This window comes from Myotis nattereri (genome assembly GCF_964212035.1).
Source record: "Myotis nattereri genome assembly, chromosome: 1".
In the NCBI taxonomy this organism is placed as follows: domain Eukaryota; kingdom Metazoa; phylum Chordata; class Mammalia; order Chiroptera; family Vespertilionidae; genus Myotis; species Myotis nattereri.
In genome coordinates this window covers 1,250,063-1,272,116 of record NC_138075.1, presented here as the reverse complement: position 1 = coordinate 1,272,116, position 22,054 = coordinate 1,250,063, and the positions used below count along the sequence as shown (strand labels likewise).

The window sequence follows — 22,054 nt, the reverse complement described above, 5'->3', positions numbered from 1 at the left end:
GTCCTGTGTGTGTGTGTGTGTGTGAGGACCTGTGTGTGTAAGGACCTGTGTGTGAGGACCTGTGTGTGTAAGGAATCGTGTGTGTGTATGAGGTCCTGTGTGTGAGGACCTGTGTGTGTGTGTGTGTGTGTGTGAGGACCTGTGTGTGTAAGGACCTGTGTGTGAGGACCTGTGTGTGTAAGGAATCGTGTGTGTGTGTGAGGTCCTGTGTGTGAGGACCTGTGTGTGTGTGTGTGTGTGTGAGGACCTGTGTGTGTAAGGACCTGTGTGTGAGGACCTGTGTGTGTAAGGAATCGTGTGTGTGTGTGAGGTCCTGTGTGTGAGGACCTGTGTGTGTGTGTGTGTGTGTGAGGACCTGTGTGTGTAAGGACCTGTGTGTGAGGACCTGTGTGTGTAAGGAATCGTGTGTGTGTGTGAGGTCCTGTGTGTGAGGACCTGTGTGTGTGTGTGTGTGTGTGTGAGGTCCTGTGTGTGTGAGGATCTATGTGTGTGTTCGTGTGTGAGGACCTGTGTGGGCTTGCAGGATGCAGCCAATCAATGATTTTCTCTTGTTATTGATGTTTCTATCTCTCTCTCCCTCTATAAAATAAATAATAATAAAAAAGAAGCTTAAAAAAAGAAGAAAAAAGAAAGAAGAGGAGATGGGACACGGACACGCGGAGGGACGGCCACGTGAGGACCCAGGGAAGGTGGCCGTCCACACGCCCAGGAGAGAGGCCTCGGGGAGCCAGCCCGCAGCACCTGCCCTGGGACCCGGGCTCCAGGACGGGGAGAGTCTCTGGGTGCTGTTCCCGCTTCCTGTGGGTGCTGACTGACCCCCACTCAGTGTCTTGTTTCTGGCCACGGCCAGTCCTGCCCCAGCCCTGGACGCCCGTGTGGCTCCCGCGCCCCCTGGTTTCTGGGCCGCCTTCCTCACCCGCTGGGCTGGATGCTGGCTGAAGCAGGGGGGGGTGTGAGGAGACGGAGGCAGAGGGGGGCAGGTCGTGACTCTGGGAGTGGGCGCCCCCCCCCCATGCCTCCATGGGCTGTGGACTCACGAGGCGCCAGCACAGGGAGATTCGTGAGGCAGGGATGTGTAAGGAGCTTTTATTATCGTTAAACACACGCACCACACACGCACACACCAGTAGAGACAATGAACGGGCTCCAGAAAATTAAACAGAAAACGAAAGCGGCCCAAGCTACAAGGTGCATTTCCTTGGAATCATCTCTCTGCGCGCCCCCTGCCTCACGGGGCCCGCGTCTCCCTCCTTCCCAGTGCCGAGGGGTGCTCCCTGGGGATCGGACGTCTGTCCACTGCCGGTCCCCATGGCGGGCGGCGTTCTCGGTCCAGTGCTCTCAGCTCTCGGCTCTCAGCTCTCAGCCCCCCGCCCGGAACAGGGGCTACCAGGGAGGGCGAGGGGCGGGACTCAGGCCTGTGCTCCGACCTGGGCCCTCTGGGCGCTGCACCTCCACACCCACGTCCCCCTCTGTCCACGGAGGCTGGTTCCCCCCTGCTGGGACCTGGTCACCAGGCTCCGCCCCAGGGGCTTGTGGGCCGAGGCCCACCCTCCCTGGGTGGTACTGCCCTGCCCCCGGCCCAGGCCGGCTCTGAGGTGTGCTCCCGTGGAGGCGGCTGAGTGGCCATCTGGACCCGCGTGGAGCTTCCCGGGGGGACTCAGCACCTCCCAGGAGCCCTGCCTCCTGCTGCTGCCCACACACTGGGCGCCGGGCCTCCGCCCCTCAGGACGGACTCGCACGCGGCCCAGGCAGTGGCGTCCTGGGGAGGGACACGCCGCCCGAGGCCTTGGTGGCCACACGACCCGGGCATCTTGGTGGCTGCGTGGAGGGGCCGGCAGGTGTCCGTCAGCTCAGGTTGGAGCACCTGCTGTCCACTCGGTTCTCCAAAGGGGCAGGTCCCGGGCGGGACGCAGCCTGTGATGGCTGTGAGGCCACAGGCCGGGGGTGCAGGCCCAGGGGGGCCTGCGGTCCGAGGGTGGAGAGGTCAGAGGCCAGCGAGGTCAGAGGGCGGAGGAGCAGGCGTTGCAGCAGGTGGAGCAGGTGGACCGGCGGGCGGTCCGGGCAGCCGGCTGGTTGCTGGGAGGGAGGCTAGGCCCCTTGTCCGATCATGTTCCTGTAGTCGGGGACGATGGTCCTCTTCAGGTCGGCCACCGAGGAGAAGATCCACTTCACCTGCAGGGACAGGGCCAGGTCAGCCTCTGCGGGGCCGGGGCCAGGCGGGGCCAGCGGGGGGGCGGCATGGGGCAGTGAGGGACAGTGAGGGACACAGTGAGGGGCAGAGAGGGACAGTGAGGGACAGTGAGGGACAGTGAGGGGCACAGTGAGGGACAGTGAGGGACACAGTGAGGGATACAGTGAGGGACACAGTGAGGGACAGTGAGGGACACAGTGAGGGACAGTGAGGGACAGAGAGGGACAGTGAGGGACAGAGAGGGACACAGTGAGGGACAGTGAGGGACACAGTGAGGGACACAGTGAGGGACAGTGAGGGACAGTGAGGGACAGTGAGGGACACAGTGAGGGACAGTGAGGGACAGTGAGGGACAGTGAGGGACAGTGAGGGACACAGTGAGGGACAGTGAGGGACAGTGAGGGACAGTGAGGGACAGTGAGGGACAGTGAGGGACAGTGAGGGACACAGTGAGGGACAGTGAGGGACAGTGAGGGACAGTGAGGGACTGTGAGGGACAGTGAGGGACAGAGAGGGACAGTGAGGGACAGTGAGGGACACAGTGAGGGACACAGAGGGACAGTGAGGGACAGTGAGGGACACAGTGAGGGACAGTGAGGGACAGTGAGGGACAGTGAGGGACAGTGAGGGACAGTGAGGGACACAGTGAGGGACAGTGAGGGACACAGTGAGGGACAGTGAGGGACACAGTGAGGGACAGTGAGGGACAGTGAGGGACAGTGAGGGACAGAGAGGGACAGTGATGGACACAGTGAGGGACACAGTGAGGGACAGTGAGGGACAGAGAGGGACAGTGAGTGACAGTGAGGGACACAGTAAGCGACACAGTGAGGGACAGTGAGGGACAGTGAGGGACAGTGAGGGACAGTGAGGGACAGTGAGTGACAGAGAGGGACACAGTGAGGGACAGTGAGGGACACAGTGAGGGACAGTGAGGGACACAGTGAGGGACAGTGAGGGACAGTGAGGGACAGTGAGGGACACAGTGAGGGACACAGTGAGGGACAGTGAGGGACAGTGAGGGACAGTGAGGGACACAGTGAGGGACAGTGAGGGACAGAGAGGGACAGTGAGGGACAGTGAGGGACACAGTGAGGGACACAGTGAGGGACAGTGAGGGACAGTGAGGGACAGTGAGGGACAGTGAGGGACAGAGAGGGACACAGTGAGGGACACAGTGAGGGACAGTGAGGGACAGAGAGGGACAGTGAGGGACAGTGAGGGACACAGTGAGGGACACAGTGAGGGACAGTGAGGGACAGTGAGGGACAGAGAGGGACACAGTGAGGGACACAGTGAGGGACAGTGAGGGACAGTGAGGGACAGTGAGGGACAGAGAGGGACAGTGAGGAACAGTGAGGGACACAGTGAGGGACACAGTGAGGGACACAGTGAGGGACAGAGAGGGACAGTGAGGGACAGTGAGGGACACAGTGAGGGACACAGTGAGGGACAGTGAGGGACAGTGAGGGACAGTGAGTGACAGTGAGGGACAGTGAGGGACAGAGAGGGACACAGTGAGGGACACAGTGAGGGACAGTGAGGGACAGTGAGGGACAGTGAGGGACAGAGAGGGACAGTGAGGGACAGTGAGGGACAGTGAGGGACAGAGAGGGACAGTGAGGGACACAGTGAGGGACAGTGATGGACACAGTGAGGGACAGTGATGGACACAGTGAGGGACACAGTGAGGGACAGTGAGGGACAGAGAGGGACAGTGAGGGACAGTGAGGGACAGAGAGGGACAGTGAGGGACAGAGAGAGACAGTGAGGGACAGTGAGGGACAGTGAGGGACAGTGAGGGACACAGTGAGGGACACAGTGAGGGACACAGTGAGGGACAGAGAGGGACAGTGAGGGACAGTGAGGGACAGAGAGGGACAGTGAGGGACAGAGAGAGACAGTGAGGGACAGTGAGGGACAGTGAGGGACAGTGAGGGACACAGTGAGGGACACAGTGAGGGACACAGTGAGGGACAGAGAGGGACAGTGAGGGACAGTGAGGGACAGAGAGGGACAGTGAGGGACAGAGAGAGACAGTGAGGGACAGTGAGGGACAGAGAGGGACAGTGAGGGACAGTGAGGGACACAGTGAGGGACACAGTGAGGGACACAGTGAGGGACAGTGAGGGACAGTGAGGGACAGAGAGGGACAGTGAGGGACAGTGAGGGACACAGTGAGGGACACAGTGAGGGACAGTGAGGGACAGTGAGGGACAGAGAGGGACAGTGAGGGACAGTGATGGACACAGTGAGGGACAGTGATGGACACAGTGAGGGACACAGTGAGGGACAGTGAGGGACAGAGAGGGACAGTGAGGGACAGTGAGGGACAGAGAGGGACAGTGAGGGACAGAGAGAGACAGTGAGGGACAGTGAGGGACAGTGAGGGACAGTGAGGGACACAGTGAGGGACACAGTGAGGGACACAGTGAGGGACAGAGAGGGACAGTGAGGGACAGTGAGGGACAGAGAGGGACAGTGAGGGACAGAGAGAGACAGTGAGGGACAGTGAGGGACAGAGAGGGACAGTGAGGGACAGTGAGGGACACAGTGAGGGACACAGTGAGGGACACAGTGAGGGACAGTGAGGGACAGTGAGGGACAGAGAGGGACAGTGAGGGACAGTGAGGGACACAGTGAGGGACACAGTGAGGGACAGTGAGGGACAGTGAGGGACAGTGAGGGACAGTGAGGGACACAGTGAGGGACACAGTGAGGGACACAGTGAGGGACAGTGAGGGACACAGTGAGGGACACAGTGAGGGACAGAGAGGGACAGTGAGGGACAGTGAGGGACACAGTGAGGGACACAGTGAGGGACACAGTGAGGGACAGTGAGGGACAGTGAGGGACAGAGAGGGACACAGTGAGGGACACAGTGAGGGACAGTGAGGGACAGTGAGGGACAGAGAGGGACACAGTGAGGGACAGTGAGGGACAGAGAGTGACAGTGAGGGACACAGTGAGGGACAGTGAGGGACAGTGAGGGACAGTGAGGGACAGTGATGGACACAGTGAGGGACAGTGAGGGACACAGTGAGGGACAGTGAGGGACAGAGAGGGACACAGTGAGGGACAGTGAGGGACACAGTGAGGGACAGTGAGGGACAGTGAGGGACACAGTGAGGGACAGTGAGGGACACAGTGAGGGACAGAGAGGGACAGTGATGGACAGAGAGGGACAGTGAGGGACACAGTGAGGGACAGTGAGGGACAGTGAGGGACACAGTGAGGGACAGTGAGGGACAGAGAGGGACAGTGAGGGACACAGTGAGGGACAGAGAGGGACAGTGAGGGACACAGTGAGGGACAGTGAGGGACACAGTGAGGGACAGTGAGGGACAGTGAGGGACACAGTGAGGGACAGTGAGGGACACAGTGAGGAACAGTGAGGGACAGTGAGGGACAGTGAGGGACAGTGAGGGGCAGTGAGGAACAGTGAGGGACAGTGAGGGACACAGTGAGGGACAGTGAGGGGCAGTGAGGGACTGTGAGGGACAGTGAGGGACAGTGAGGGACAGTGAGGGACAGTGAGGAACAGTGAGGGACAGTGAGGGACAGTGAGGGACAGTGAGGGACAGTGAGGGACTGTGAGGGGCAGTGAGGGACAGTGAGGGACAGTGAGGGACAGTGAGGGACTGTGATGGGCAGTGAGGGATAGTGAGGGACACAGTGAGGGACAGTGAGGGACAGTGAGGGACAGTGAGGGACACAGTGAGGGACAGTGAGGGACTGTGAGGGACAGTGAGGGACAGTGAGGGACACAGTGAGGGACAGTGAGGGACAGTGATGGACACAGTGAGGGACAGTGAGGGGCAGTGAGGGACTGTGAGGGACAGTGATGGACACAGTGAGGGGCAGTGAGGGACTGTGAGGGACAGTGAGGGACAGTGAGGGACAGTGAGGGACACAGTGAGGGACAGTGAGGGACAGTGAGGGACAGTGAGGGACACAGTGAGGGACAGTGAGGGACAGTGAGGGACACAGTGAGGGACAGTGAGGGACAGTGAGGGACTGTGAGGGACAGTGATGGACACAGTGAGGGACAGTGAGGGGCAGTGAGGGACAGTGAGGGACAGTGAGGGACAGTGAGGGACAGTGAGGGACAGTGAGGGACACAGTGAGGGACTGTGAGGGGCAGTGAGGGACAGTGAGGGAAACAGTGAGGTGCAGTGAGGCACAGTGAGGTGCAGTGAGGGACAGTGAGGGACACAGTGAGGTGCAGTGAGGGACAGTGAGGAACAGTGATGGACAGTGAGGGACAGTGAGGTGCAGTGAGGGACAGTGATGGGCAGTGAGGGACAGTGATGGACAGTGAGGGGCAGTGAGGGGCAGTAAGGGACTGTGAGGGGCAGTGAGGGGCAGTGAGGGGCAGTGAGTGGTGCATGGGGGATTTGAGGACTGTGGGGCATATGCGGTGCATGGGGCATGGTGTGAGGTACGTGGGGACAACGTGGGCACTGCGTGGGGACGGCGTGGGGCACATGGGGTGCGTGGGCACGGTGTGGGACGCGTTGGGACAGCCTGGGGCATGTGGGGCGCGTGGGGCGCGTGGCGTGTGTGGGGCGTGTGGGGCGTGTGAGGCATGTGGGGTGCGTGGGGTGTGTGGGCATAGTGTGGAACATGTGGACACCGCATGGGGTGCATGGGGCATGTGGGGTGCGTGGGGCCTATGGGGTATGTGGGGTGCGTGGGGAGCGTGGGGCATGAGGGGCATGTGGGGCATGTGGGGCACAGTGTGGAACACATGGACACGGCATGGGGGATGTGGGGACTGTGGGGCATATTCGGTGCATGGGGCATGGTGTGAGGTACGTGGGGACAATGTGGGCACTGCGTGGGGACAGCGTGGGGCACATGGGGTGCGTGGGCACGGTGTGGGATGCGTTGGGACAGCCTGGAGCATGTGGGGCATGGGCGCATGGGTGTGTGGGGCGCGTGGGGCACGTGGGGTGCGTGGGGCACAGTGTGGAACATGTGGACACGGCATGGGGTGCATGGGGCGTGTGGGGTGTGTGGTGCGTGGGGCGCGTGGGGCACAGTGTGGAACACGTGAACACAGCATGGGGTGCATGGGGTGCATGGGGCGCGTGGGGCACATGTGGCATGTGAGGTGTGTGGTGCGTGGGGCACAGTGTGGAACACGTGGACACAGCATGGGGTGCGTGGGGTGTGTGGTGCGTGGGGCACAGTGTGGAACACGTGGACACAGCATGGGGTGCGTGGGGTGTGTGGTGCGTGGGGCACAGTGTGGAACACGTGGACACGGCTTGGGGTGCATGGGGCGTGTGGGGCGCGTGGGGCATGTGGGGCATATGGGGTGTGGGGTGCGTGGGGCACAGTGTGGAACACGTGGACACGGCATGGGGTGCGTGGGGTGTGTGGTGCGTGGGGCACAGTGTGGAACACGAGGACACGGCATGGGGTGCGTGGGGCACATGGGGGGCCCACCTTGAAGAGCGTGACGGTGGCGCTGTAGCACACGCTGAGCAGGAAGAGGGTGATGAAGATGGAGATGGTGGTCCACAGCCCGTCCAGCTCCCCGTCCTGGGCCTCGGCACAGCTCTCGTCCAGGAGCAGCTCTGCACAGGGAGGGGGGGGTCAGTGTGGGGCCTTGGGGCTGGCACAGGGGCTCTCTGTGAACAGGGGGGGGGGCTGGCCAGGTGGGGCCCATGGTGCCCGGCTCCCCCGTCCTCTGCCTCAAGCCCCGGTCTTAGCCTGGCTGGGGTGCCCTCTCCTCTCTGCCACCTGCACGGGGCCCTGGGGGCCAAGGTGGGCTGACCCTCAATCCAGCCTGCTCTCTCGTCCACCAGCCCCTCTGCCTGCTCCCCCTGGGGTCAGAGGGCAGGAGGGCCCTGCCTGGGAAGGGCCAGCGCCAGGTCTGAGTTGGGAGTGCAGGAAAGTGGGTGGGCCCGAGGCCGGCCTGGGTGCCTGGGGAGGACTTCTGTGTGTGGGGGAGGTGTGGGTGCCTGGGGAGGGGAAAGGGTGTCTGAGCTGGTCAGTGACCCCTGGGGCATTGGGTGGGGGCAGGCTGGTTTCCATGGTGGGGGTTCCCAGGACCCGCTCTGTTCTCTGGTCTGGGCCTGTGCAGGGTGCCTTGTGGGAGGCCTGCAGTGTAAGGCCTGTCTCTGTGTGCATACATGTGTACAGACATGCGGTCATGCCTGTGTGTTCATGTGTGTATGTCTGAGTGTTCGTGTGTGCATGCACGCGTACGTGTGTGTGTGTGTGTGTGTGTGTGTGTGTGTGAGCTGGTGCTGGTCTGTGGAGTGTCTTGTTTTCCACGGTCGGGCTCAGTGTCCCTGTGGCCTCTGTCTTTCCCCGGGACCCCAGGGCTGCCCACCTCTGCCTCTGTGGGGCAATCGGGTGCATGTCCTCCTGAGCGGACAGGCCTGGCCCCACGCGGGACATGGCCCACAGAGCCCCCTCGCCCGAGGGAGGGTAGGAGGCTTGGTCTCGAGGGCACGGAGGGCCTGTCCCACACCACGGGCCAGTGTGCTCCTGTGCGGGCACAGAGCCACGTCCAGGAGCCCTGGGGACCAGTGGGCAAGGCACCCAGAGACCAGGCACTGCCCACAGCGGGGCTTGCTCAGAGGCGGGCACCCTCCTGGGCCCTCCTGTCCCTGAGGGGCATCTCCTGCCCCCTGTCCACATCTCCTGACCGAGTCCTTGCCAGCCATGCAGAAGCCATCCTGCCCTGGCACCTGCAGACCCACAGGCTCTGGGTCCCGCCCTAGCGGTGCCGACCAGCCTCCGAACCGGCCTGACCTCCTCCCCGGAAAGAACCACGACAGTGTCGCAGGGTCCCAGGGCCGCGCTGGGTGCTTTATTGAATGCTGGGTGCCCGAGGGTATGTACATGGGGGGGTCGCTGGGCGCCGGGCGCGCTGCTCATTTACCCGGGTTCCGGGAGATGGTCTTCTGGGCGTAGTGGTTGTGCAGGCCCTCGTGCATCACCTCGCACGTGAAGGGGTCCCCCCGCTGCCACCGGGCCTTGTCCACGGTGAGCTTGCTGTACAGGAAGAAGGAGCCCTCCTGGTCCTTCTGGGGCGGGGTCGAGGAGTACTTGGTCTCGGGCTCCGGCCGCCCGTTGCTCTGCCACTCCACGCTGATGTCCGCCGGGAAGAAGTCTTTGACCAGGCAGGTCACGCTGACCTTGTCCCTGGCCAACTCGTCCGGGTGTGGGCCCAGGACGTACACCTGCGGCTCCCGGACTTGCCCTGTGGGATGAGGTCAGCACAGATGGTCACTCCCAGGTGGAGGGCTGGCCCCCCGCCCCGGCCGCGGGCCCACCTGTCTGCTCCGCACCTATGGCCTTGGAGATGGTCCTCTCGATGGGGGAGGGGATGGCCTTGTTGTTGACCTTGCACTTGAACTCCTTGCCCTTCAGCCAGTCCTGGTGCGCGATGGCGAAGGAGCTGACCACGCGGAAGGTGCTGTTGAACAGCTGCTGCTGCGCCTTCACGGTCTCCTTGTCCATCTGTTTGTTGTCCACGTACCAGGTGAACTCGACTTCCAGGTCATCCGGGGCCACGTCCACCACCATGCACGTGACCTCGGGCGTACGGGAGATCATGAGGGTGTCCTTGGGTTTCGGGGGGAAGATGAAGACCGAGGGTCCTCCTGGGTTCTCACAAGCTGGGGGAGACAGCGGCCAGGGGTCAGCCCTGGGCAGGCCTTCCCTGGGCAGGCGCTCCCCGTGGGCCTCCTCCTGGGGTGGATACTCACCTGGGCACGTGTGAGGCGGGCAAGAGGTGGGGGGAGGTACGGGCATCAAGGGCACTGCAGAGAGAGCAGGCTGAGGGTTACCAGGGCCCCACAGGGCACGGCCCTGGGCAGGGGCTTAGGTCAGGGCCAGAGTTTGGCAGGTCTGAGGCCAGCACCCGCCTCTGTGGCTCCAGAGCCTGTGCCCACCCTGGGCCTGGTGGTGATACCAAGAGGACCCCTCCCCGAGCTTGGGGAGACCGTCTGCACTCCCCCCACTGCCCTGGGCTGGGGCAGCCATCCCTGCTCTGTGGTTTGTCTCCTAGCAGATGTCTCTCCGTGGCATGTGCTCACCGGTCTTGTCCACCTTGGTGCTGCTGGCCGGGTGGGCTACGTTGCAGATGTAGGTCTGGCTGGACGAGCTGGCGGGCACCGTCACCATGCTGCTCATAGAGTAGAGGCCCGAGCGGAGGACGGATGGGAAGGTGTGCACCCCGCTGGTCAGGGAGCCCGAGTTCCAGGTCACAGTCACGGGCTCCGGGAAGTAGCCAGAGACCAGGCAGCCCAGGGACACCGTGGAGCCGGACGTGGTGCCACACTTGGGGGACAGCGGGAAGACCGACGGGGCCGTGGTGGAGGCTGTAAGAGAGGGGCCACGTGACTGCCAGGTCTCACCCTACCAAAGCCTGGGCAGGGCATCGGGAGCCCAGGCCCGGAACAGCGCTGAGCCCCGTGCCCATGGCCCATGGGCTCCCAGAAGCCTGAAGACCCAGGAGCCTGCAGACCGGCTGCCCCGTGCGGCTCTGCCACCCAGGGCCTCCCACCTCTGAGCCACGGGCGCCAGGCCCAGCAGCTCCGCCAGCGCTGCTTGGGCCGGAGGCCCTGCCCCCAGCCCCTGGTCCTCAGAGCCATGGAGCCCTAACTGGTGGCTCTCGCGCTGCCTGGCTTCCAGGGCCCCTGAGCCCACTGTCCTGTCGCCCCGCCTGGCCCTGCCCTGGGCGAGGAGGCCCTTCCTCAGGCGGGTGGGCCTCTGTCACCCACCGCCCAAGCTCTGCTTCCAGCCCACAGCCCTCTGCCCTTCTGGGTCAGCACTGCAGCCAAGGCACTGCCTGGTCCCCACCCCCGCCCGGACCCCTCCGTGGGAGGCCCTCCCCTCCTGCCTGCAGCCCCCCCGCCCAGCTGCACCCTGCACCCAGCAGTGTCTCATGCTTGCCCCTTCTCACCCCCCCAACACCACCCCCCACTCTGCCCCTCGCTGCCCCAGCTCCTGCCTAGTCCAGAGCCCTCCTGCCGGGTCCTTCCTCAGTCTGGCCCGCTCAGCATGGCTTGGAGCCTGGCACTGGCCTTGCAGCCTTCTGCATGGTGTCAGTGCCCAGGACCCCTGTGTGGCCCCCTCAGCTCAGCCCCAGGGCCCTGCCCCCCTGTCCCTCCCCGCTCCCTGCTCAACCCCCACCTCATCCCGGGCTCCTTTCAGCTCAGGCCCTGCCTTATCCCCGAGCTCCTCCCAGCTCAGCTGCACAAACTGCCTGCTGCTCAGGGCTCCCAGCCCAGTGGCCCCCTCCCCCTCAGTGCCCTGCAGGCTCACCCCTCCAGCTGCTCCCCACAGCCTTCTCTGCGCCCCCCAAGCCTCTTCCTGGACATTCAGAGGCGCTCAGCCCTCTGCCCCCCAGCCTCTGCCTTTGCCCATCTGAATCCCATTTCTGCCCGCTCTGGCCTGCCCCTTGCCCTGGGCCTCAGCCCTGACCCCCGCTGGGAGCTGGGCTTCTTGTACTCAGGCTCTAGGGCTCAGCCCAAGGCTGCTGTGTCCTCCCCTAACCTGCACCCTGCCCCTTTTCACCGCGCCCCTGGCCAACAATGCCCGCTCCGCCTACTGCCCTATGATCCCTCTCTACCCACCTGCTCACCCAAGCTCTCCTGGCTCCTGGGCAGCCTTGCCCTCCCACCAGCCCCCTGCTCAACTGCATAACTCTGTCAGATCCCACCTAGCTCCTGGGCAGCACTCTGCCCTCCCTCCTGTCCCCTGCTCACTTGCATAGCTCTGCCAGCGCCCACCAAGCTCCTGGCCAGCTCCCTTACCTCCAGCCTTCCCCCTGCTCACCTGCATAGCTCTGCCAGTTCCCACCCAGCTCCTGGGCAGCTCCCTGCCCTCCCACCTGCCCCATGCTCACCTGCATAGCTCCACAAGCTCCCCCAGCTCCTGGGAAGCTCCTGCCCTCCTGCCTGCCCGTGCTCACCTGCATAGCTCTGCAAGCTCCCACCCAGCTCCTGGGCAGCTCCCTACACTCTCGCCTGCCCCCTGCTCACCTGCATAGCTCTGCCAGCTCCCACCCAGCTCCTGGGCAGCTCCCTGCCCTCCCACCTGCCCCATGCTCACCTGCCTCGCTCTGCCAGCTCCCACCCAGCCCCTGGTCAGCTCCCTGCCTTCCCACCAGTCCCCTGCTCACCTGCATAGCTCTGCCAGCTCCCACCCAGCTCCTGGGAAGCTCCCTATCCTCCCGCCTGCCCCCTGCTCACCTGCCTCGCTCTGCCAGCTCCCACCCAGCCCCTGGTCAGCTCCCTGCCTTCCCACCAGTCCCCTGCTCACCTGAATAGCTCTGCCAGCTCCCACACAGCTCCTTGCAGCTCCCTTGCCTCCCGCCAGCCCCCTGCTCACCTGCAGAGCTCTACTAGCTCCCACCCAGCTCCTGTGCAGCTGCCTATCCTCCCGCCTGCCCCCTGCTCACCTGCATAGCTCTGCCAGCTCCCATCAAGTTCCTGTGCAACTCCCTACGCTCCTGCCTGCCCCCTGCTCACCTGCATAGCTCTGCCAGCTCCCACCCAGCTCCTGGGCAGCTACCTACCCTCCCGCCTGCCCCCTGCTCACCTGCATAGCTCTGCTAGCTCCCACCCAGCTCCTGGGCAGCTCCCAGACCTTCCGCCTGCCCCCTGCTCAGCTGCACAGTTCTACTAGATCCCCCAGCTCCTGGGCAGCTCCCTGCCCTCCCGCCTGCCCCCTGCTCACCTGCATAGCTGTGCCAGCTCCCACCCAGCTCCTGGGCAGCTCCCAGACCTTCCCCCTGCCCCCTGCTCAGCTGCATAGTTCTACTAGATCTCCCAGCTCCTGGGCAGCTCCCTGCCTTCCCACCAGTCCCCTGCAAACCTGCATAGCTCTGCCAGCTCCCACCCAGCTCCTGGGCAGCTCCCTGCCCTCCCTCCTGCCCGTGCTCACCTGCATAGCTCTGCAAGCCCTCACCCAGCTCCTGGGCAGCTCCCTGCCCTCCCTCCTGCCTGTGCTCACCTGCATAGCTCTGCAAGCCCCCACCCAGCTCCTGGGCAGCTCCCTGCCCTCCCACCGGCCCACTACTCACCTGCATAGCTCTGCCAGCTCCCACACAGCTCCTGGGCAGCTCCCTGCTCTCCTGCCTGTCCCCTGCTCACCTGTATAGCTTTGCCAGCTCCCACCCAGCTCCTGGGCAGTTATCTACCCTCCCGCCTGCCTGTGCTCACCTGCTTAGCTCTGCCAGCTAACACCCAGCTCCTGGGCAGCTCCTGCCCTCCCGCCTGCCCCCTGCTCACCTGCATAGCTCTACTAGCTCCCACCAAGCTCCTGGGCAGCTCCCTGCCCTCCCGCCAGACCCTGCTCACCTGCATAACTCTGCCAGCTCCCACCCAGCTCCTGGGCATCTCCCTACCCTCCAGCCTGCCCCCTGCTCACCTGCATAGCTCTACTAGCTCCCCCAGCTCCTGGACAGCTCACTTGCCTCCCGCCTGCCCCCTGCTCACCTGCATAGCTCTGCCAGCTCCCACCCAGCTCCTGGGAAGCTCCCTACCCTCCCGCCTGCCCCCTGCTCACCTGCCTCGCTCTGCCAGCTCCCACCCAGCCCCTGGCCAGCTCCCTGCCTTCCCACCAGTCCACTGCTCACCTGAATAGCTCTGCCAGCTCCCACACAGCTCCTGTGCAGCTCCCTACCCTCCTGCCTGCCCCCTGCTCACCTGCATAGCTCTGCCAGCTCCCACCCAGCTCCTGGGCAGCTCCCTGCCCTCCCGCCTGCCCCCTGCTCACCTGCATAGCTGTGCCAGCTCCCACCCAGCTCCTGGGCAGCTCCCTACCCTCCCGCCTGCCCCTTGCTCACCTGCATAGCTCTACTAGCTCCCCCAGCTCCTGGGCAGCTCCCTGCCCTCCCGCCTGCCCCCTGCAAACCTGCATAGCTCTGTCAGCTCCCACGCAGCCCCTGGCCAGCTCCCTGCCTTCCCACCAGTCCCCTGCAAACCTGCATAGCTCTGCCAGCTCCCACCCAGCTCCTGGGCAGCTCCCTGCCCTCCCGCCTGCCCGTGCTCACCTGCATAGCTCTGCAAGCTCCCACCCAGCTCCTGGGCAGCTCCCTGCCCTCCCACCGGCCCCCTGCTCACCTGCATAGCTCTGCCAGCTCCCACATAGCTCCTTGCAGCTCCCTTGCCTCCCGCCAGCCCCCTGCTCACCTGCATAGCTTTGCCAGCTCCCACCAAGCTCCTGGGCAGCTCCCTGCCCTCCCGCCTGCCTGTGCTCACCTGCATAGCTCTGCCAGCTCCCAACCAACTCCTGGGCAGCTCCCTGCTCTCCTGCCTGTCCCCTGCTCACCTGTATAGCTTTGCCAGCTCCCACCCAGCTCCTGGGCAGCTACCTACCCTCCCGCCTGCCCCCTGCTCACCTGCTTAGCTCTACTAGCTCCCACCCAGCTCCTGGGCAGCTCCCTGCCCTCCCGCCTGCCCCCTGCTCACCTGCATAACTCTGCCAGCTCCCACCCAGCTCCTGGGCATCTCCCTACCCTCCAGCCTGCCCCCTGCTCACCTGCATAGCTCTACTAGCTCCCCCAGCTCCTGGGCAGCTCCCTGCCCTCCCGCCTGCCCCGTGCTCACCTGCATAGCTCTGCCAGCTCCCACCCAGCTCCTGGGAAGCTCCCTGCTCTCCCACCGGCCCCCTACTCACCTGCATAGCTCTGCCAGCTCCCACCCAGCTCCTTGCAGCTCCCTTGCCTCCCGCCAGCCCCCTGCTCACCTGCATAGCTTTGCCAGCTCCCACCAAGCTCCTGGGCAGCTCCCTTCCCTCCTGCCTGCCTGTGCTCACCTGCATAGCTCTGCCAGCTCCCAACCAACTCCTGGGCAGCTCCCTGCTCTCCTGCCTGTCCCCTGCTCACCTGCATAGCTGTGCCAGCTCCCACCCAGCTCCTGGGCAGCTACCTACCCTCCCGCCTGCCCCCTGCTCACCTGCTTAGCTCTACTAGCCCCCACCCAGCTCCTGGGCAGCTCCCTGCCCTCCCGCCTGCCCCCTGCTCACCTGCATAACTCTGCCAGCTCCCACCCAGCTCCTGGGCATCTCCCTACCCTCCAGCCTGCCCCCTGCTCACCTGCATAGCTCTACTAGCTCCCCCTGCTCCTGGGCAGCTCACTTGCCTCCCGCCTGCCCCCTGCTCACCTGCATAGCTCTGCCAGCTCCCACCCAGCTCCTGGGAAGCTCCCTACCCTCCAGCCTGCCCCCTGCTCACCTGCATAGCTCTACTAGCTCCCACCCAGCTCCTGGGCAGCTCCCTGCCCTCCCCCCTGCCCCCTGCTCACCTGCATAGCTCTACTAGCTCCCACCCAGCTCCTGGGCAGCTCCTGCCCTCCCGCCAGTCCCCCGTTGACCTGTGTTGTTGTCCATAAAGTTTCTGCTGTAGCCCCAGCCCCTTCTTCCCTAAGGTCCCCTCCCTACAAGTCAGTGAGCTCCACCTGCACTCCGTGTCTCCCCACAGCTGCCGCCGGGCCGCCTGCCAAGCCCAGAGCCCTCAGCCCAGTAGCTCCACTCCTGGTCTCATTCCTTCCCGGTCGCTCTGGGCTTTGCTCCCTGGAGCCTCCAGCTGCCCGCCCTCTCTCTGGCCAGCTTGTCCCCTACAACCTCTGCCCACCCTGCCCTGCCCCAGAGCAGACCCCTCCTCACTCTCCCCACTGGGAGCCCCTCTGGGCCTTTGCTCTTTCCAGTTGCTGGTCAGCTGCCTGTGCCCAGCAGCTGCTGGACCTGAGCCCTGGACCCTGTCACCTGCCCACACCCATGAGCTGCCGGCTCCGCCTCTGACTCAGCCCATTGGCCTGGACAGGCCCCTCAGGCCCCTGGGGGTCCGCTTCCTCTGCTGCACCACGCCAGGCACCTCCCTGTGTCCCCAGCTCAGAGCACTGCATCCAGGCGTGGTCCTGCCATGGCTGCCCCCGCCCTGCCCTCTGCCCCGGGCAGTCCTGGGCTCCTGCCCTCCCGCTCGCTGCATTTCTCTCAAGCCCTGGCCCAGCTGCTAGGGTCACTCTCTGGGTCCCCGCGGGCCTGGTCTCCCCTCAGCTCCTGGGGCCACTTCCATTCTCCCCCCCTTGGCCCTGCTCTGTGGGGACCCCACTCACCACGGTTGGGGGCTGGGGAGGCAGTGCCCCCGGCCTGACTGCTCTTGTCCCCACTGCATGTGGCTTCTGGTGGCTGTGGCTGTGCCCACAGCCCCACGTCCAAGGCGTTGGTAGCTGGGCCCCTGAGACGTGAACTCCCCCGCCCCCCTCACCCCCCCCATCCCTGCGAAGACTAAGAACGGGATTGAAACTGGTGCAGGGCTCGCTTCCCAAAGTTCCCTTTTTTATGGGTGGTTTCTCTGTCAAGGGGCCTGGGGGAGTCCAGATGCGGCTGCGGGCCCCTCACGTGGGTGTGTGGGGTGGGTGAGGCGGGCATCCAGGGCCCAGGGGACAGAGAACCTGCTGACATGTGCTCTGCCCCCCTTGGGGCCGGGCTCTCTCTCAGGCCCCTGGCTTCCCCAGCCTCGTTGGCACCTTTCCCTGCCCCTGCAGCGCGGGTGTGGGCACAGGTCACCAGGTCACAGTCAGCAGCCCAGCCCAGGCTCCCCATCCACCCACTGGGGCGGCTCCCAGGAGCCAGCCGTCCTCAGGGCCCTGCCTCTGCCCTCCTTCCCTCTCTGGCTCCGTCTGTGTCCTGATCATTGACCAAAGATGGTGCTGCCCACGGTCAGAGGGAAGCGGCCCTCCAGCCTCAGATGCACGAGGACGGAGTTCACGGTGGTCCCCGGGGCCCGAAGATGCCCCTCTGGCTGGGACCGCGTGCAGCCCTCCACCGCTCTGAGGGCGCGGACCCACCGCAAGGGACCTGGACCTCAGTGTCTGCATCTGGGGCCGCACGCAGCTCAGTCGTCCTGCAAGTCTGAGGTCTGGCCTTGGCTTGGGGTGCTGGGAGGGACCAGAGCCCCCACCCCTGAAGTGCCGGGGGCCGGAAGGCTTCTTTCAAGGGGTCCGTGGGCAGGGCTTGTGCCCTTCAGGCCGGCAGAGCATTTGCAGGCCCAGGGCCCAGGTGCCCGGAGCACCTGTCCAGTTATGTGTCCGCCAACAGTCCCCTGGGCCCCTCCGCCTGTCCTGCCATCCAGTCCTCATGCCACCTCCCAAGGTTTGGGGTTTCTTCCCAAGTCCCAGATCCTGGTCCAGGGGTGCACAGGAGGCTCAGCGAGGGGCTCGAAGGCTCCGCCTGGGGTGCAGGGCCGGGGCTGGGCGGCTCCCCGCGGCTCTGCTGCACGGTGCCAGGGCCATGTCTGCGGAGGTCCTGCCCTCACTGTCTGGGGGTGGTCCTTCTGCAGCCCTCCTTGCAGAGGTGGTCAGGCAGCCCGTGGCTCTGGGTTCCTGGGAAGAGAGTGACCCTGCCTCGCACAGGGCAGGGCACGGGGCAGGGCATGGGGAAGGGCATGGGGCGGGGAACGGGGCAGGAGGAGCCCATGGCCACTGTGCAAAACATCAGGGGCCACAGCCTTGGGGTAGGACGTGTCCTCTGGTCCCTCCCCAGGGAAATCTGATGGTCACCCCGGCTCCCTCCACCCGGCTTCTTCCCCATGGTGCCCAGCCTGCTGGTGACCGGCTGTGCGAGCTGTGGGCGCTGCTTACGGTTGCCCAAGTAGCACTGGGTGGCTCACCCCATCTCAGACTTTAGCGAAACTCTGAGAGTGTCAAGGCCAGTGGGTATTTGCCCGTAGGGTCCACTCCCTCTTGTGCGCCCAGGGTTCTGGCGAATTGGGACACCTGCTGCTGGTCACTGGTGTGGAAACCGAGCTGCCCGTCCCAGTGATGGGGGTGGTGTCAAGAAGATCCGTCTCCTGGGGTCATTACAGGACATTGGGCACAGGTGCTGCCATTCAGATCCCGTGGGGGTGGCCGCGGTGGCTGGCGAGGGCATGGCAAAGCGACTGGTGTCCATACACAGGGCAGACTCAGGGCCCCGGCTCATGCCCTAGGCCGGTTTCTGAGGCCCATGTGTTCCAGAAAGATCTTCTCACAAAAAGAAGCCGGCGAAGCTTGTGGCTCAGTGATTGAGCGTCAGCCTATGAACCAGGAGGTCACGGTTCAATTCCAGGTCAGGGCACATGTGTTTGATGTGGGCTTGATCCCCAGTGTGGGGCGTGCAGGAGGCAGCTGATCCATGATTCTCTCTCATCATTGATGTTTCTGTCTCTCTCTCCCCCTTCCTTCCCCTCTGAAATCAATAAAATATATATATATATATATTTTTTAATATATTTTATTGATTTTTTACAGAGAGGAAGGGAAAGAGACAGAGAGTCAGAAACATCGATGAGAGAGAAACACCGACCAGCCGCCTCCTGCACATCTCCCACTGGGGATGTGCCCGCAACCCAGGTACATGCCCTCGACCGGAATCGAACCCGGGATCCCTCAGTCCGCAGGCCGACGCTCTATCCACTGAGCCAAACCGGTTTCGGCAAAATATATTTTTTTTTAAAAAGAAAGACAGTCGATGGCTGAGTTTGCCTAGAGTTAAACTGTGAGCTGTCAGGTTGGATCTGGGCCCAGCTTTCAGGAACCAGAGAAAAGAGAGGCTTTGATCACATTCACAGAAACCCCTTCCTGTGCCTCGTTCCCACTTGGGAATTGATCATTCTTAACGGCCTTCTTTGTATCTGTGACTCCTTTTTTATTTATTTTTATTTTTTGCTCATCCTCATCAGAGGATATTACATTTTGATTGGGTAATGTAATCCATTTACATTTAATTTATGCACACGAAAGGGCCTACTCTGGCCATTTTGTTAATAGTATCTTGTCTTTCTTGTAGCTATTCCACTCCTGTTCTTCCTTGCTATCTTCCTTGGAATTTCATTGATTTTTTTGTGAAGTGATAGCCTTTGATTCCATCATTGTTGAATGTGTATAAAGTTTTAAGTTATGCACCATAGTTCTTGCGCCTGAACATCTGTTAAGAGGGTAGATTTTATATTAAGGCCTGGGGTTGGGTAGGAACTGGATGGAGGGGTGATATGGACAGAATAAAAGGAGGACTTCTGTAATACTCTCAACAATAAACATTTTAGAAAAGAACTTATATGCATATAAGCATAACCCATGGACACAGACAGTAGTGTGGCGAAGACCTGGGGAGGGGTCGGGAATGGTGTGGAGGGGCTCAGTGGGGGGAAGTAAGGGGACATCTGTAATATTTCAACAATAAAGGTAAATTTGTAAAAAAACACTAAAAAACAAGACAAACCAAGACTTGTAGACTTGTATAACATAAGGCATGCACCACAATCTTAACCCTGGACTTTGTTAATAACTAGAGGCCTGGTACACAAAATTAGTGCGGGGGGGGGGGGCGTGGTCCCTCAGCCTGGCCTCCACCTTCTCCAATCTGGGACTCATTGGGGGATGTCCAACTGCCAGTTTAGGCCTGGTCCCTGCGAGATCAGGCCTAAACCGGCAGTCAGACCTCCCTCTTGCAACCCGGGACTGCTGGCTCTTAACCGCTTGCCTGCTTGCCTGCCTGATTGCCCCGAACCACCTCTGCCTGATGGCCTGATCGCCCCCTAACTGCCCTCCCCTGCCAACCTGATCACCCACTAACTGCTCTCCCCTGCTGGCCTGATCACCCCCTAACTGCCCTCCCCTGCTGGCCTGATTGCCCCCTAATTGCATCTGCCTCGGCCACTGCCACCATGGCTTTGTCTGGAAGGACGTCTGGAAGATGTCTGGCCTGATTAGCATATTACCCTTTTATTAGTATGGATAATATGTATTTAATATATTTTTAAATTTTTATTTTATTTTTTTAATACTCACATGAGGATTTTTTTCATTGATCTTTAGAGAGAGTGAAAGGGAGGGAGGAGAGAGATAGAGATAGAGATAGAGATAGAGATAGAGATATAGAGAAACATTGACATGAGAGAGACACATTGATTGGTTGCATCCTGCACATTCCCTGGCTGGGGCTGAGGATCAAACCTATAATTGAGGTATATGCCTTGACTGGGAATCAAACCTGTGACCATTTGGTGCCAGGGGTGATGCTCTGACCACTGAGATAAACTGGCCACAGCAATAATGTTTTAGTATTGGTTCTGTGTTTATAACAAATGGTCATAACCACCGATGCAAAGATACTTACAATAGGTAAAGATGTGCCCGGCCGGCATGGCTCAGTGGTTGAGCGTCAACCTATGAACCAGGAGGTCATGGTTCGATTCCTGGTCAGGACACATGCTCAGGTTGTGGGCTCCATCCCCAGTGTGGGGTGCGCAGCAGGCAGATGATCAGTGATTCTCTCTCATCATTGATGTTTCTATCTCTCTCCCTTTCCCACTCTGAACTCAATACAAATATATTTTTAACAAACAAACAAAAAACAATTATAAAGATGTGGTATTTGAGGGGCACTGGAGTATGGGAATTCTGTACTCTCTGCCTAGATCATTTGTAAACCTGGAACGATTCCAAAAAAAAAACACCAACAAACAAATCTCCCAAAACCCCAAACACAACCAAGTCTACTTATTTAACCCCCCTGAACACTGCCATTCAGAAAAACAAGAGCAGCACCGTGGACAGCGGCTCGCCCAGGCGGCGGCCCGGGCAGCACCGTGGACAGCGGCCCCGCGGCTGTGGGGATGGACACCCCACCGCCATTGTCTCCTGTGGAATCGGCAGCCGCCTGGACAGCATGAGCCTTACAGCGGGCGTTCACGGAGGAGGAAAGCATTCGCGGCCTTTGCGCCGTGACCTCAAGCACCTTAAGGTCACCGGCCACGCCCACGCGTGGTCTAGGATCATGCGTGCATCACCCCCGAGCGCCCTGCAGGGAAGACTGGGTGTGAGCAGTGTGGTGGGCGGAATTCTCAGATGGTCCCCATTTTTTTTCTTTTCTGGTTAATTCTCACCGGAGGATATTTTCCCACTGATTTTTAGAGAAAGTAAAATGGAGGGAGGGAGGGGAAGAGAGAAACATTGATGTGAGAGAGACACATCAATTGGTTGCCTCCTGCTCACGCCCCGACCAGAGCTGGGGAACCTGTAACCGAGATACGTGCCCTTGACCAGAATCGAGCCCAGGACTCTTCAGTCCGCGGCCGAGGCCCTATCCACTGAACCAACCCAGCTGGGGCCATGGCTCAGTGTTTAAGCGACAGGCTGTCCAACTTGACCATTTTCCAACACGGACAGAGACGGGCAGCGCCCGGGACGGTGAACGGGGCCACCGGCTTCGGTTCCTCCGGGGAGGAGGGCTGGCGGCTTCAGCCTGCCAGGAGGTCACTTCACTCTGTCCTTGTGTGTGATTTGGGAACAGCGGTCCAGAGAGCCATGTGTGGTGGACAGGAGGGGTGGTGAGTTTGGTCTGTCATCTTAGCTAGTGCTCACTGCCCTTCTCAGGACTCTCTTCCCAGGAGGCCCTCGAGGAGGGTGGGTCATGACAGGGATTCACACAGTTTGGAAGGCAGACACGGAGCGGCAGTCCTGGCCCAGGTCCTGCCCCTGGCCCGCGGACCAGGCTTGTCAAGCCTTGGATGAGGTGTGCGAGGGTGTGTGTCCTGTTGTCACAACTGCTGGAAACAGACGTTTCTGCACTGAGGGGGGCTGTCCCTGGGGGAGGCCGCAGTGACGGGGGAGCTGCAGGGCATGGGGGGCCCCCGAGACCATCACATGCCTCCGGCAGACCGATTCCCGCGGTGGGCGGGGCCAGCAGGTGTTCACTGGGGATGAAAAAGGGAAGACGTGCTGGACGGGGCCCCAGCTCTTGGAAAGCACCTGACAGCTTCCTGGAGCGGCTGGGCTGTGCCCCAGGCAGGGTCCTGGCCGGGTTTGTGGCCTGTGGGCACCAGAAAGGTGTGAGGGTCAGGTGTGCGTT

The 22,054-nt window shown here is 62.1% G+C and overlaps 1 protein-coding gene and 1 gene segment (V, D, J or C); both read right to left on the bottom strand.

The window, feature by feature from the left end:
• Window positions 1–22,054, bottom strand: part of LOC308526227 (immunoglobulin alpha-2 heavy chain-like) — a 175,055-nt gene that overhangs the window by 29,176 nt on the left and 123,825 nt on the right. The gene's annotated exons all lie outside the window — the stretch shown is intronic.
• LOC308517962 (immunoglobulin heavy constant gamma 1-like) lies at window positions 1,079–18,145 on the bottom strand. The segment is given in 8 exons: window positions 18,028–18,145; window positions 16,279–16,392; window positions 10,252–10,536; window positions 9,922–9,975; window positions 9,502–9,831; window positions 9,093–9,413; window positions 7,646–7,776; window positions 1,079–2,172 (listed from the first exon to the last, which is right to left on the bottom strand).